General features: G+C 37.2%; 1 protein-coding gene across 1 annotated transcript in view; it reads right to left on the minus strand.

The window, feature by feature from the left end:
- Positions 1-16,813, minus strand: part of b4galt2 (UDP-Gal:betaGlcNAc beta 1,4- galactosyltransferase, polypeptide 2) — a 220,946-nt gene that overhangs the window by 160,953 nt on the left and 43,180 nt on the right. The window lies entirely within an intron of this gene.

Consider the following 16,813-nt stretch of genomic DNA (forward strand, 5'->3'; position numbering starts at 1 on the left):
TATTTCCATCTAAAAACTAAAGTTTTCTTAACGTCTGTTGATTAAGTTCTATGAACGTGGCATACATTCATCAGTTAAATTTCATTCAATTATGTAGCTTTAAATTATTAATCATTCGTTTCGTCTAAATATTGAGCTTTACCAAATCCAACAAAATGTCTGTTAATTTCCAGAGCATCAATCAAATACCTCAGAGTAACAACATGTTGCCTTGTTATATCAACTACTATGTACTTAGTGTAAGAAGTGTCAGTCTTGTTGAATGAATTAATAAACTGTTAGAAAATTTTATGAATATTAATCTCGTTGTTTCAGTTATTTAGATATCAAAGTTGACCACAGATAAATTACATTATTAGCACATCCAAAGAAATGTAACATTTTCTCTGTAGATGGCAACGGGTAACAGCAACCAACATTACTATTATAACTAGTTCTTCCTCCTTTAACACCTCTGTCATGTGCTAATCTTTCTTCAGTTGCTGTCCATCCCACAAGCCACAGGATTAATTAAGGGTCATTTTGTGCTGATGATGTTTGACCCTGTCGCAGATTTGTTTCCATTATTGCTCTCTGTTCGGTGGAGGGCTGACTTTAAGTGCTATAAGGGGTGAATCAGAATTAAATAACGTGAACAATTCACAATTTGTGAGCACACAAAAGCTGTAGACAAATGTTATGTTAGTCAAATTCGCCACATGTAGGATTTTCACTCATTCCATTTGGAAAGCTCTGTTGAATCAACCGGTTAAAATCAGTCCTTGAATCGGTGTCACATTAAATCAATTTTAACCTGCGCTGTATTGTAACAGATACTAATTTTATTTTTCCTGCCCCCATCATATACTTTTGTGAATGTTATAACTTTTGTTCACAGAAATTACATCCAGTACCGAGAAAATAAATAAATTCAGTTTTTTGACAGTCAATATTAAGACATATAATTTAAAATACTGTAACTGATACTTTTAACATATTCTAGTTTTCCAGGTTTTCTGAAGGTTTTTCAAAGTTGTTGGGGTTTTTTTATTGGATGCTTTTTCACTCGATTTCAGTCTGAGGAATCAAACTACACATACCCGACAACTTAGCAAAGAATCTATGGTTTCACATCTGTCCGCTTCCTAGGTGTTGCCGGCTAAATCTAAAGCTACATCCACACGTACCCGGGTATTTTTGAAAACGCAGATTTTTCTATGCATTTGCATCTTTCGTCCACATGTTAACGCCGTTTTTGGTCACTGAAAACTGAGGTTCTTAAAAACTCCTGCCAGGGTGGAGATTTTCGAAAACTCTGTTCTTGTGTTTATGTGTGGACGAGGAAAACGGAGAAAACACCTGGGTGGGAAAGAGTAAGCAAAGATGGCGCATAGAAGCAGAACTGAGTCCTATGTGTGGAGGGACAGTAACTGTGTGTAAGCATTTAAACACTGCAGAGAGTAAAATTAACAGTAACAGTAACCAAAACAATAACCTGGCGCACAGTGTGACATCAAAAAAGGCGCACACCTTTGACGCTGCGTTTTCTCCGTTTTCCTCGTCCACATGCAAACGCAAAAACTGAGTTTTTGAAAATCTCCACCCTGGCAGGAGTTTTTAAGAATCTCAGTTTTCAGTGACCAAAAACGGCGTTTACATGTGGACGAAAGATGCAAACGCATAGAAAAATCTGCGTTTTCAAAAATACCCGGGTACGTGTGGACGTAGCTTTAGATTTAGCCGGCAACACCTAGGAAGCGGACAGAAGTGTTTTTGAAAGGTGCAAACGCATAGAAAAATCTGCATTTTCAAAAATACGTAGCCTAAGATTCACATCAGTTCCACTTTTCCACGCTGTCAAGCTGATCACGACATCAGTGGTCTAGTCCAGTCATCTTTCTGCCAGCCTTCATTCCAATCAGCATACTTCAAATTTCACTTCACATCTGTCATTCTCCCTTGCAGACGCCTTTGTGCAACCCACCTCTCACTGGCTGACTACATTCAAGCCTCCATCTTCATCTCCACCACCAGCGTATAGACTCCAGATCACTGCTGGGATTCCGTTCTGCCAAGGTGGGCCATCGGACTCTAACCGGCAAGTACCTCTATCTAAATTCTGTACATCAATAAATCACATTCAGTATCGTCTAATGAGCTCTCCTTATTCAGCTGACCAGTGTTGAAACACCACAGCCTACCTGAGTATTGTCAGTGTCAATGCCCACCATTTCAAGTTGCGAGATGGAGGAGTGCATACTGCTTTGGACTGAGATGGAAAAGAAATCAGCTCTTGGGTTAATGGTAAACATAATCATTTCTATGACTAAATATTTAAATGTTGACTCTCAGGGATTAACAGCAAATTGGTTGGGATATCTCCATCCACTGTCACATAAATTATAGTGGGCTGTTTGCTTGATGCCAGTGATTACTCTCATCTCTGATTAGTGGGCTAATTAATGAAACTCAAAGCAATACCAACCAGCTCTAACATTAGCATAAAGACTTTAAAAGCATCAGCCCTGCAGACTAATAAGGTCAGTGTATGTCCTGGTATCATCAGCTGTCAACTGTTCTAAAACTTCTTATATTATAAGAGAGAAATTGAATGTTCAGCGATAAAAAATGAAAAACAAAAATCTGTAGTAGCACTACTTCTCTGAAGTACAGCCAAACTGCACTGAATCAATCTGCATACCCCTACACATACATTATATCAACTGCTCTCTGACCTTGCTCCTCTAATTAAAGGTCTTGAGTCTTTTGTGGTACTGTTTCTCAAGTTTATAATTATTTCATATTAAAGGCCTACAGGTAGAAATATTGATAAATCCTTTTCTGTTCAGTCGGTGCAATTTTCCCACAAGCATTTGTTTTATGAATCATTTCAAGGCACTAATCAGTTGTTACACTGGGAGATTTCCATTGCTAAGCGGCTGAAACGGCAACCTCTGCACCGCTAATTAATATATGCACAAAGCACTGTGAATGAATGATCTTTTAAGGCACTGATAGTCCCTTGTTTAATATGCTGAGATCCACCTACTTAGACACATTAAAAACTAACCTAGCAGAGTTGTGAATATGACAAAAAGTCAGCCCACACACTGTATTCATCCTCTCTCACTGTAACAGCATGAGAGCTCAGGGGCTTCAGCATTGTGATGTGCCGTGATTGATCTGAACACAAGTTTTGATTTTTCAAAGTGCTGTTTCTTTCCGGCTGGTGTTCTGGCAGCCTCTTTAATATTATCCTAATCAAAAAAAAAAGTTCAGGGCATGTAGTGTGAGATTCTTTTTTCTGCAGGACTTTAAGGCTTATTTTATAGTTTATGCAAATTACATATATTCTCTCATACAATGGGGTGTACTGTATATCTCCAGGTCAAAGGCCTTCTAACATTATAATCAGTTTAGAGACTAGAGTTTTACTAATAGAGTTGACATTTACTTAAGTGTTTTGAGTTCAGCGTAAACCGCAGCATTAACACACCCCCAATAATTGGCATAAATGACATCGCTTAAGTACCAAATTTAAATCTAAAATTCTCAAAATAAGTATTTTTTCTCTCAGATGTAGCTGCGATGCAGTAGATACTGAAAAGAGCCTGCACAATAACAACAACAGGAGGAACAGCAGTGGCAACTGCAGGTGTACCAACACATCCGCTTTGCGCTGAACTGAACACATAGTTTTGATTCTCAAGGACCAGTGAGACATAAGTTACAGACTGCGAATGCTAAATGAAAAACACATAAACACATCAAAAGTCCTAAAGAGAGGCATCCTGAATTCAAGGTGAGCAAGTATCAGTTATTAACTTCATATTAACATCATCAAAATGTCCTTGACAGCTGAATCTGGCACTTTTCACAAGGGACATTTTGATGTGAAACAGCATGTAAACACAGATGTTACCAATCACATTAATTGAAGGCCTGTGCCTAAATACAGCAGAACATTTACTAATGTCATTAGTAACATCTGTGTACCTACTTATTAGTGTCAAAATGGTATCAAAAAGTGCAAAGAGCTGGGTGCTGCTTATGATGTTAGTAAGGTACCGTAACGACCTGTAGGCATGTTAAAGTATAACATGCATGCGTTTGCTCCACTAGCAGTTTCTTATTGAATTAGTCTGATTAGATCTCTGTAGTATCAAATTTTATGTTAAAAAAAATTCAGTGGAATTTGTGTCAGAATTCTTCTTTTTTTGTATTATGACCACTCAAATGGAGCATTTAATGCAATCATTTGCTAACCATAACGTTCATATATAAAGTATTACACACATTGAAATTTTGGTCTTTCTGTACCAAATTTTATGCCTTTAAATCAGAAAGTTATCGAGGCATTAAAAATACAAACGTGTGGCATAAATGTCGGCACAACATTTCAAAGCAAATCTATGCATCAGTTCAAGAATTGGACCAAAGCAGTCAGCTCTCCACCAGATGGGCCTTGTGATCCATCCAACTACTCTAGGTAAAAACCTTTTGTTTATTTAACTTTTAGTCTGTTCATGTGTGAAAATGTTGTGCATGGAGCAAAAGAAATATACTTTAACAGTTCAATCATATGCCTGAGCATACAGTGAATCATCACCTACACAAATGATTTGATGCATACTGTAGCTGTTGGGTGACAACCAAGTGATGTCAAGTTTTTCTGAACCCAGTCATCGGCTGTTGTTAACAACAACAGCATAAATCAATCGTCTCCCACCACCCACTCAGCTTAATGAGAGCTTTTACAGATTTTGGGACGTATTATCAGATCCTGGTGGAAGAAGGGAAACAGAACAGACCTGTCTATAAAAGGAGAAAACAAATTAGTTTCACATTTAATTTAAACTCTAAACAGATTTTAGCACTGATGACTGGAAATTATTGCTTGAATTTTTCAGAGCTTCATAACTAATTGCTTACCGTACATGGCTTTTAGTTTCCTGGTGTTTGTTTTCATCTTGGATTAGTGGTCTAATTAATTTAGTCAAAATGGCCAGGATCAAGAACAACTCAAAAACCTCTTGTTATATTATCACCAACTTTGTATACTAATCAAGATAACTAAATGTCAGGGAATGTAGTTTTATAGTAATAAAATATACTGCTGTCAAACTGTGAGTCCTTGGATTCATGCAAATGTAGCATTGATGCATACACCTCATCAAAAAATGAACCGGTAACAATTTTTAATGTGTAAATAAACGACTTTAAACTGTATCTAACTCACAGGACATTTTAAGAATCTCAAAAGCTAACCTTGCAGGTCTGTGCATCTGTGATTCACTCAAATCCAACATGTTCCTTGAATCTTTGCACTTTAGGATACACAGCCAGAGAAATCTGCAGGCACCCAAACATACACGCTGTTCTTGGTACTGTGGGATAGTCATTACTCAATGATGAAAGATTGGTCCCTTTATTATTCTCCGCGACCAATCAGAGAAGCAGTTTGCATTTAAAATCCCTATAATCGCTCCCTTCCATTCACTGTTAGTGGATACGCATATGCACAAGCACAAGTATTACAGCTGTGAACATAGTCCCACATTTACAAATGTTTAAAGGAGAACACTCAGGCATAGACGTCTCACAATAGAACACATAACTCATTAGTAATGAGTTTAGTTGGCCTACATTTCCCTCACTAGAACCATTAATACTCAGTGGACTCAAAGGGAAACTATATTTTCACGAGAAATAATAGCTTCTACAATTTTCATAGTGAAGGTGTACATGAAGGCTTTGTGTTGTAGGGTGGCCTTGAGAAAGAAGAATCAAAGGACACACTAAAATAATGATAATAACAATAACAGCAGAGAAATAAAAATGAAAAGACACCAACAACTAAGACACACATTAAAATAAATGAAAACGAACACAAGGAAAATGTAAAAACACAAAAATCGGATTATCTATCTGATTGAATATACAAGAATATATTATCTTAGCCAGTAAGAAATTCTTTATAAAAAACAAAAAAAAGAAAGACCCATGACAATACACAGCAATACTTTTGGTTTCTGGTAAAAGACTTTTTCTTCAGCTCCTATTTGCTATCTTATTTTTCTACTTCAAACCTTCATGAATTAAGAGCATCACATACTTGAATGTGACCATGAAAGTGCAACTGAAACAAAACCTGTTTGGCAAAAAAATAAACCTCTCATAAAAGTCCCAAGTCATTGACGATAGGCAAGCTCCAATGCTGAACACTTCAAGGGTCATGGTAAGGGTTGCTGAGGGCTCAGCATTGACAAATTCCTACTGAAAGTTGTACATAGAGAGGAAAAGGCATGAAACGATGACAGGTTGTTTGGAAATGCGGAGAAGAAGGTCTGATCAACAACTCACTCCAGCTTGACCTGCTGTAAACATCTTTAAGTCCACTAGACTATTTTGACTGATTCTGACTATTAGGCTCTTAAATTGCTCTTATGCAACTTAGATTCAAAAGACTCGCTTAGTGAGGTACTAGCCACGAGGTGGCCATGGCTAGTACCATGCAAAAGCCAAAGAAATTTGCCAACTTGTTCTGATGATGGGCCAAACAACTGTTGACAACGCAAAGTGGGCACATAACAAGTTAAACCAATCTTAGCTTTGCAGCAAGCCATTGAAAAACGTCCAGTGTAATCAAAGAATGATGCTGGCTTAAAATATAAAAGACAGGTGCTTACACAACAAGAGTCTGCAATGACCACGAGCAATTAACTGTCAGCTACAAAGCAATGAGCCAACCACAACAAAATGAAATCTAAGACCTGCTTGTTCTCTATGGTGAATATTTTTGATTACTGCTGAAAAAAAAGAAAAAACAAGGCTGTCATTTGTGGTTTGATTTCAGTATTCTGGAAGGACACCCAGTGGTATTATAGGTTTAAATACATGACGAGTCTGTGTTCAGAGCTTTCTGCCAGACAGGTGCTCTATAACGTTGTTAATGCTGTTGAAAACTGTTTTTACTGAAACCTTGATCTTTTTTAAATCAGTTTTAGTAGTTTATCGCCTAAACCAACTCAAGCTGTAACAGAAAACTGAAAATGATATTTAAAACAAAAGAAAGCTTTTCTGCTGAATGACTGCTTGGTGTAAAGCCTTGAGGGCAAACTGTCACTCTCAATAGCAAAGGCAAATTAAAATTGACCCTAAATTAAGCACCTTGATTTGGCGATATATAAATAAAACTGAACTGGATCAAAAGATTCCTACTACAGTCACACTATGAGACAGGTCTATTAGGGAAACAGGTCTACTACCATTTGTGGTCAGCTGTGTTTATCGAAAAAACTTTAATGCACCACAACGATGATACGGCAATAAGACTGAGTCGATTGGGTGAAGTTGACAATTACATCCAATCTGTTTGCGATAAACTGTCACAAATCGGTTGTCATCAAAATACACAGAAATTCTTTTCATACAGAAATTTGTAGTCGGAACCTCATTGATTTGACACAGAAATTCACACATTCCTCCACAAATAGTGACAGAATTGCTGAAGGATTTATGGCACAGACTCTCAGCAACCTTAGTGTTACACAACCAGAATACCACCAGTGTGCCATCAATTAGGTCAAGTGCCCTATTGCAAAGAGAAAAATTACAGGTGAATTCCACTGGTTGGTAAAGACTGACTCAGATTGTTGGCACATGTAAATCTATCTGTGTTCATAAATTAGATGGCAACTAGTTGCAAACCTTCGACAATCTGTCTGAGAGTGACTGCAGTCAGTGCAGGTCTACCTGTGATTGTCTGTCCCACCAAGTGATCTGAACAACTGCTTTGGTTGCCCAGAGGTTGGAGGTTTTGCACATTTAACCAGAGGTTAACTATTTGCAATAGGTCTCTGAATGTTTTAAGAATTCATTAATTAATAAATTCTCCTAGTTGGAAGAAGGCTGCTATTTTTATTTTTTTAAAACATTATCTTTTGGGCATTGTTGCCTTTACTTTATAGGGCAGTGAAGATTATAGGGGTGAAAGAGCCGGGGGTTGGATTACATTTTCTGCAGTTTATTCATTGACTTCACGTAGACCCCAAACTGTCACTGCCATCCACCATCTGTTTTCTATTCTTTATGTTAAATGCTTTTATGTTTTATTTATTTGTTCCCTTAATAATTTGTTTTCTTCTGAAGGACCATATTCATATTACTTTTCGTTTCATCTTCTTTATTTATTATATTTTGCTGTTTTTGCAGACATGTGAGTGATAGAAACAGTCCAACATCTGAGGGAGAAAAGCAAAATGAGGCAGGTGAGAAAGAAATAATTGAGTGAGATATTGAGAGAGAGAAGGTGAGCAGTGAGCTCGAGTGTGTTTGTGTGTTTGTGATTGTGTGTGACAGAGAATAACCGACCGTGTTTTACCAGATGACAGCAGTGTGGAGGCAGCGTGTTTTGTCATTTATCACTTGGAGAGCTTGCTTGTTAGAGCACACATACCTTAATAGTCATTCTGAACTGGGAGAGCTGAGATGAGAGGAGGCATTTCATTACCACGCCAACACTACAAACACATGCAGCATACAGTATAATGTGAGAGCACAAAGACAGACGTACGGCAGTAACACAACATTTAGTATAAACATACACTCAAGCACACTATACTGAAAAATAATCTGCGGCTTTCTACTGCACAGTCGATTTTGTTTCTGCGCGTTTTTATTGGTGCCTTTTGCAGTTTGGTGCAAAATAATTTTAACAGTCATTTAATGTTTATCTTAGAGTGTTTGTTCTAGAAAATGTGATAAACTGTGAAAATGTGCAACTTTCTACAACCCAAACAAATATTACCATGGAGATCGTTTTCCTTGATATACTGCACGGTCTAAACAATTACATAATGCACATTTATTTTCTCCTCGGTAATTATTTAAATTCATTCTTTGAATTAATTTCTCCAATTTTATTTATAAAGCACATTTAACAAGTTATGTATATAAAAAGTGTGTTACATTTTAAATTAAAAGACCCATGCCCATGTGCATTGATAAAATTATCCTAACAGATAACAAAAATACATATAAAAGCCTGAATTCCTACAAGTCTCACTCTGGGTTGAAAGACAGAATAAAAATGAGTTTTAAGGCATAGTTTACAAATGTGCAAAGTGGAAACCACGAGAAAAACAACTCATTCCACAGTTTAGAGGGTTATAGATGAGAAAGCTCACTCCCCCCTGTTCTTCAGTCTAGTCTTTGGAACACAGAGGTCAGCAGATCATAACCAAGATATGGTGTTGCCAACCCATCAAGGGATTTAACATCAGATTAGATTAAATCAGATTAAATATAAATACGACAAAGCTTATTTCTGCACCTACAGTCACTGGTCACAGCAGTGTAATGGAAATCAGTGTAAACCACAGGTGTTATTTGTGCAGTCTCGAATCTCTCATCATAAAAGCATTTATTGTCCTTTAGCTATTTATCCCTGTCAATAGACACTTACCTGAAACCGGCAGTTCAAGCACGAGGTGACTAATCCACCGGTGTAGTTCACTCACTACACATCACGTTTCCTGGTCTGATTCTTGCATGTAGGTAAAGCACCAATTGTGATTCTGCCCTCTGTTAATTAAACAGATCTTTGCGGGTGATGAGCGTGCTGAGACAGTCAAGCTGTCATTGTTACACCGTTCAAAGCAGGTGAGGCTCAGCTTGCATTTTACTGTATAAAAGCCCAAAAACTATCTCGTGTTTTAAATCAGAAAAACAGGACAGAGACAGAAAAATAATGACAGGAAAATAGGGAAGTCAAAAACAAATATGGAGTTAGACCGATGAAGAGACAGAATTGGATAGTGAAAATAAATTGTGCATCCACATGCGGATGAAACTCAAACGGTCCTGTGGAAAAAAACATGAATGGCACAGAGGAACGGAAGCAGGGCCATTTTAATGAAGTTATGGCAGTCATTATGTTGTCAAGAGCCCTTTGCCTCCACGGCCATGGCTGCGTTAGCTTCCTGGCTGTGTGGGAGTGCATAGCAATATGTTTCTGAAGGGACCAGCCTTGTTTATTGGCTTGATTGAAACCACTGAGAAAAACAGGCAGTTTTCCTTTCTCACTCGACTGATGTTATTTCTTTCCCTAATGAACACAGCGATAGCCGAGGAAACACAAGACAACCTCGAGGTTGTTCTCTAATCGTATTTTCAGGTTTTAAAAGGTTCAACGGTTTAAGTAAACACAAAGTCGCACGAAAATGCGGTTGGCATTAACTACTCCCTGCCATTTTTTGTCAATAAGAGGTAGCACAATGTATTTAGACTTGGCGACTCCAAATGAGTAAACACAGAAGAGTAAAAATTTTAAGAGAGTTCGAGGATAAGTATATTGAACTTTTTTTGCAGAGGTTGTTTTAAACTTTTACGTTTTGATGATCAAAGCTTAACACCTAGTTTGGTGGAATACAAATTCCAGTGAATTTTCCAGTTCAATTTGTCACCTGTTGCACTCTGGTGCAAATCAGACAACTAAATAATGGGTTTTAATCATATTAACCTCTCTGTTGTTGTGACAGCAAAGCAGACCATAGAGCACCGTCTGTATGTATGTGAAAGAGCTTAAAATGAACAGTTTATAAAAGATCATTTGATGGTAACATCTATATATGTTTGAACCAAAACGTGTTGTACTAGCGATATTATATGAGAGGGATAAGGCTCTCATAAAACACTGAATAGAAATTAAACTCCAAAGAACCTGTCTCCAAAGAGCCAATCAGCAGCCAAACCAAGAAACGTATGATCTAATCAGCTGCACTGATACATACATACTGATGAAGTTCAATTTCATATGTTTTAAAGGCATTTCTACTTGTTATTATACTGAAGTTGAAGGCAAGTGTACTTTTTTTGGCTTATTGTTTCCATAAAGGGCTTTGTGAATGAAATGTCACTGTAGAATGAGCCTGAATGAAGCTTTTATGTCCTGAAATTGTGCACATCTACAGTAGTAGTATAACTTATGTCTTTTTAACCCATATCTCTTTGGCAAGATTGCCAAACCTTTCCTGACTCTTAATTCTGTACATGTAAGAGTCCCTCTGACCACTGACATTACAGATATAGCTGTTAACAAGATGGATGCAGAGTTGCAAGGCTTAGTTTTGGAAGGACTCTGCATATACCTAAACTCTTCACCCTATTATCCAGATGTGATCTGCATTTTGAAAGACTCCCGCCAGAAGTTTCTTCCTGTTAAAAAAAGAGTTTTTCCTTCCCACTGTCGCTAAGTGCTTTTAAAAGGGGTCATTTGATTGTTTCGGTTTCTTTATTGTAGGGTCTTTATCTTAAAGTGTCTTGAGGCAGCTGTTGGTTTTGTGATTTGGTGCAAGATAAATAAAATTGAACTGAATTGGTATCAATAGATTTAAAACCTATTCCATCTTTACCCAAATGCAACCATCCATCCTGACATCACACTGAAGTCATTCATTGTCTTTGAGAAAAATGCAATTTACAGAAAAGAAAATCAATACCAACAATGCCTTGCAGCCCTTTCACACATCATCAGCCATCGCATTATTTCTTTTCCCACTGTTTCCTTGTTTCCTATTTTTGACAGAATAACTTTTACAAAAAGGAAAACAAAGAATAAAACAAAACAAAAAAAAACACCCACGCACTAACAACTTTTTTTTTACAGCCCATTTCATTTTTTTTTTTAATAAAATCCACTGAGGGCTATAATAGCTTAATTAGTAGACACTAAACTCTGTATTATGATGACTGGAATTGCTTCTCTGTGTCACAGTGTCTTATTTTCAGATGTTAATGTTAATGATGATGATGATGATAATGTTTCTTTGTGCTGATTTTCCAGCTTTGAGTGAGTCAAGTTTGAGTGAAACTAAGTCTTTGGAAACCCGCACCTTTGTTTGTCTGCCTGATAGTTCACTGCAGGCTACAGAGAAACAAACAAAATAATTTCCCTATCAGAACCTCTTGCTGCATAAAAATTCAACAAACCATCCAAAAGCAACGATTCATGTGACTCAAGAAAAATACAATAAAAATGCAATAAAATTCTGCAGCTTTTTAAAACCACCTTATGAAAGCAGGTGGTGCACGGGCTTCTGTGCAAACTTATAGATCTAATGCTGATGGAACAGACCAGAGAAAAAAAAGAAAAAACAGTCTTAACCTCGAGGCAACTCTTGCTAGTATTACAAAAATAAATCTAGAAGTGTTCAGTGTAGTAACGTCATAACATTATCAATCCTTTAATAAGGGAAAATGACACAGGGAAAAGCAGAGGAACACCACATGGCTGTTGACTATAACATTTTAAAGCTTTTTTTTCTCTGCCTGTCCCATTTGGTTCTTTAGCCGTCAGAATTGTAGTCTGAAGACCAACAAGGATACCCAATGGATTTACTTTGCCAAATGGATCATCACGGCCTTGGTCCATTTGATCGACCTTTGTTGTTATTATTTATTATTTGATTTTCAGTTGTTACAGATGGGACAGACATGACTGGGGGATAGGAAAGGGAGAAAGAAAGATGAAGGAAAAGAAAATCAGAAGGGAAGAGGGACAGTGAGAAAGGGCACTTAAAAAGAGAAAGAAGAAGAAAAAATCTCCTGGATCACCTGTCTCAACATTTTAAAGCTTAAAACAAGTTATCCAATCGCCAGCATCACAATAAAGGCCTTTACACACCAGATGTGTAAAATCTGTGCAAATATTACATTTGCTAAAAATATTTCTCGGACTCCCCTTTTTCTCCCATTAATGCAGCTGTTCACACTGAATGCATATTTACGCAGGACGAATTTCCGAGATTTATTTTTTCAGTTTGCAGCGGAGCACAATTAAAGCGTCCAACATGGCGAAACATTTGATTGTTGTTGTGTCACAGAACGGCTCGCAATTGGCTCTTTGAAATGGTTTCTCTGCTTCTTCAGATATGGTTCCAGTTCTTCCAACAAGAGCTTAAACTGCTCAACTGACATTTTAAAATATGCACAAAAGCAATCATGATACACCTTCAACTCCTGGATCAAACTATAAAATTCTCCCTGTTGTCGCTTTCTCTTACGAATGGTTTATTAAAATCAGACACCAGTTCATCATTGCTTGATGTAAACTCCGTTTTTTTCCACAGTGCATTATACGAGGACAAATTTTTTGCAAAAACACACCTCAATTGGTGTACACATCAAGCTCAAATTTGGAAAATTCAGGATAATGTGTCGGTTTTACCCAATGCTTTTGGTGTCACATTCACCATCTACACTTCTTTTCTGTGTAGTCTCCATGACTCCTCCAAACATGCTTTGGGCATGATGTTACAGTCACCTTAACATAAACATGTGAAGAGCCAACAATGACTAATCAGAAGGAACTTTGAGTCTATTATTTCCTCTTCCTTTTAATCCAAAGGATGATGACGTCTGGAGAATTATTCATTTCATGGGTTCTTTCATATCTTTTGTTTGCCTCAGAGGTCAGATCAAATTGTCTACTATAAAATAATTTTGTCTCCCTGCAAGGTTTACTTAAAAACATAATGTTTGTTTCCAGAGCTCCACTGACTGTGCTAACACATTGTTCTAAACCTAAGCATTTCTATTTAAACCCTCCATTAAAAATGTAGGAGAAAGGTAATAAAACATGCTGTGCTACAAACCCACTGTTCACTGAGCAGCAGGAAGGTAAGGGCATAAGGACCTCCCTGGATTCAAGCCTGGCCTTAAAAAAATGAGGGAGGGTGAAAAATTATTCAAGCTTGTCTGATGGGCTTTCCCCACAGTGGACATACATAAGTCAAAGTTACAAGGGACATGTCGTTCTGTTGAAATTACTCGCTGGCTATGAATAAAATAAGCATTTGTGGTTCAGAAGTGGGAAAGGGGGTCTGCATAATGTACAAATGTATTTGTTTCTGCAAACAGTTCAAGCTTGTCAGTTATTATAAATATGCTTAATCTTGCATTTTTGCATGTTCAAGCTTATACAATAGTGCTTATCTATATTTTATATCTTTTTTATTTCATGCATACAAACACATGTAAGCATTCTCCGCTGGATGTAACCAGCATTTGTCTAATCAGTGTTTCAAATTACATATACAATTCCACCTCATCTAAGCCATGTTCTCTGTAGAGTCTCTGTAGCTGTACTGCAGAGCAGAGTAAAGAGTCGTGGACATAGTGGGCTGTTGACCTCAGTGTGATACAGTTGGCCAGTGGAAGGAATACTTCAAGGATCTCCTGAATCTCTCTAACATGTCTTCTGTAGAGGGAGCAGACACTGGGTACAAAGGTGGTGGCATTCCTATGACCACAGCAGAGGTCTGATGTGGGTTAACCCTATTTCTAACTTTTTTTCACAAATTAATATAGTGTCTCAATGTTTAACTTTTAATGTTTGGGTTGATGCTCAAAATTTGAATGGAAAAATCTTCAATTTCTGCATTTTTTCGTCATTAGCAGATCTAGTGATCCAGCCTTTTGGTGTACAGATCACATCTCACCATTCAAAACGAATCAGTATGAATATAATAGGCAATAACATGTTCTTTCCTGAGGCTGTTTAATAATTGTTATTTACAAAGCAAATGGAAAACATTTTACATTTATTTCATTTTGATGGGGTAAATTAAGCAAAGAACTTCAGAGGGTTATATGCACTAACTATCCTCTCCCCAGCCTCTCCTCCAAATCATCCAGACACCAAGGCATTCCCAAGTCAGCTGGGAATCTCTCCAGTGTATCCTGGGTCTGTCCCAGAGCCTCCTCTCCGTAGGATATGCCCAAAACTCTTCAGCTATGACACATCAAAGAATCATCCCATTCAGATGCAGAATATATAAAGGCAAGGTCTCAGTTAGATGATCCTTGTCCCAGCCTTCAAAAATGTCCTGCTTAGTTGACAGCAACTAAATGAATCAAATGCAACCGTCCTAGGATTTCTGCTTATATTTAGCACTTTTACATTAGTCTTTGTACATTAAGCAGCTCAGTGATTCACAGCTTTTTTTGCACTAACTTGCATATCAAATAGAGCAACCACCTGTACTTGTAGACACTAAGACGAGGTACATGAGCTAACCTACGTCCTCTCTTTCAGCTGCTCCCTTTAGCGGTTGCCACAGTGGACCACCTGCCTTAATCTCACACTATCCCTCTTCTGTCACACCAACCCTCTGCATATCTTCCTTCCCTACATCCATGACTCTTCGCTGGGGTCTTTCTCTTTTCCGGCTGTCTGGCAACATGCAGCACAAGGAACTATAAAAATGATTAACAAATGAATATATTTTCTCAATTTTTAAATGGATTTTTTAGTCATATGACAAGTAAAAACTGAAAAACGTGGCGTAAGCATGGAGGGTGTTAGAAAGTGAGACGCAATAGCATGACAGATGTGGAAATTACAACGTAGAGAAACAAAGCATTTAAAGAAGAAAGAACAGGTTTTTTGACAACATAATGCATAAATAAGAAGAAAAACAAGCATTAAAACTTAATGACGTAACCTAAACCATTAAAATAGAACAAAAATGAGGAGAAACTAAGAAAACTGTGGAAGAAAAATGAAAGAACTATTAATTACATCCACATACACTGATTAAACGTAGCAAGTATTGGTACCAATGTCCTTGATCCACCCTTCTTAATGGTCTGACCAATATCCAGAAACCCGTTGCTAGACAACACCCCTACAATTCTGGTATGCCATTAAATACTAAATCACCTACCTCCAGGAAGACATAGTGAAATGTCTGTATTTGTACGTTTATGATGCTAACAGTGCAGATTTTAGTGACTTTAGTATTTATGTCTTGGTGGACAACTGCAACTCAAGTAGATGGCTAATTCCTACTAATTACATTTGATTGAAAAAACCCAATGGAGCATCCAATTAAAACAAGACCTGGGAAATAGCTTTTAACCTCCCATTGAGCTCCCAGTGCATGTGTGTGTGGTCTGGGTGTGTGCTCAAGCATCCTCATGTCTTGTACATGGGACATCATGAGTAATAGCAGGAATAAATGCAGGGACGTGAGGAGAATTCACATACATGGACTTGTCTGAACTTAACTTGCGCACAGAGAAAAATGCATACGGAATTTAAAACCCACAAATCAAAACTAAAAACGTGACAGTGCATATCAATATGCAGCGAAAAGACACCTGACACAAATGTGAGGCTAGTCTGTCATCAAATAATCAAGAAGAAGCAACAGAAAAAGATCAGTGGCGAAACTGAGATAAATAAGAAGAAAAGAGATTTAAAAGCAGTAAAAATAGAAAACTAAATGCAGCACAAGACCATAAAGCTATCTTAAATATAAATAAAAATATTAATTAATAATTAAATTTTGTTATTATAAAAAAATCATAATTACAAATTTAAAAAATGCATTTAGTGTAAATACATTCAGCCTCATTTACACAACCATCACTTACATACAGCCTCCAAGTTTCAGGTTAACTCCTACTAATCTGTCAGATGTCATATTTCAGTCTATTGAAATTCTAGCCAATTACCAGAGACTTTAGGATTTAGTCACCTGTAACACGTATAGTGAGATAGTGTCACTTTAATATCCTGACGGCAACATGACGTGTGCATAACATGAAATTATCACATTGCATAGTTACCACATAGCAACAGGCTCAAATAACAGACCAGCCATCAGTGGACCAAGTAGCATACATGTTGTAGACATAAAACCTGACTGACTTGTTTTTTTGTGCCAAATCACAACAACAGTCATCTCAAGGTGCTTTAAGGTAAGGACCCTAAAATGATACAGACAAGAATTATTATTATTATTATTATTTTTTTTTTTTTTTTTTG

Source organism: Mchenga conophoros, linkage group LG18 (assembly GCF_057382185.1).
Source record: "Mchenga conophoros isolate Kocher_MC1m ecotype Shallow Benthic linkage group LG18, M_conophoros_male_GT1.1, whole genome shotgun sequence".
NCBI classification, from domain to species: Eukaryota; Metazoa; Chordata; class Actinopteri; order Cichliformes; family Cichlidae; genus Mchenga; species Mchenga conophoros.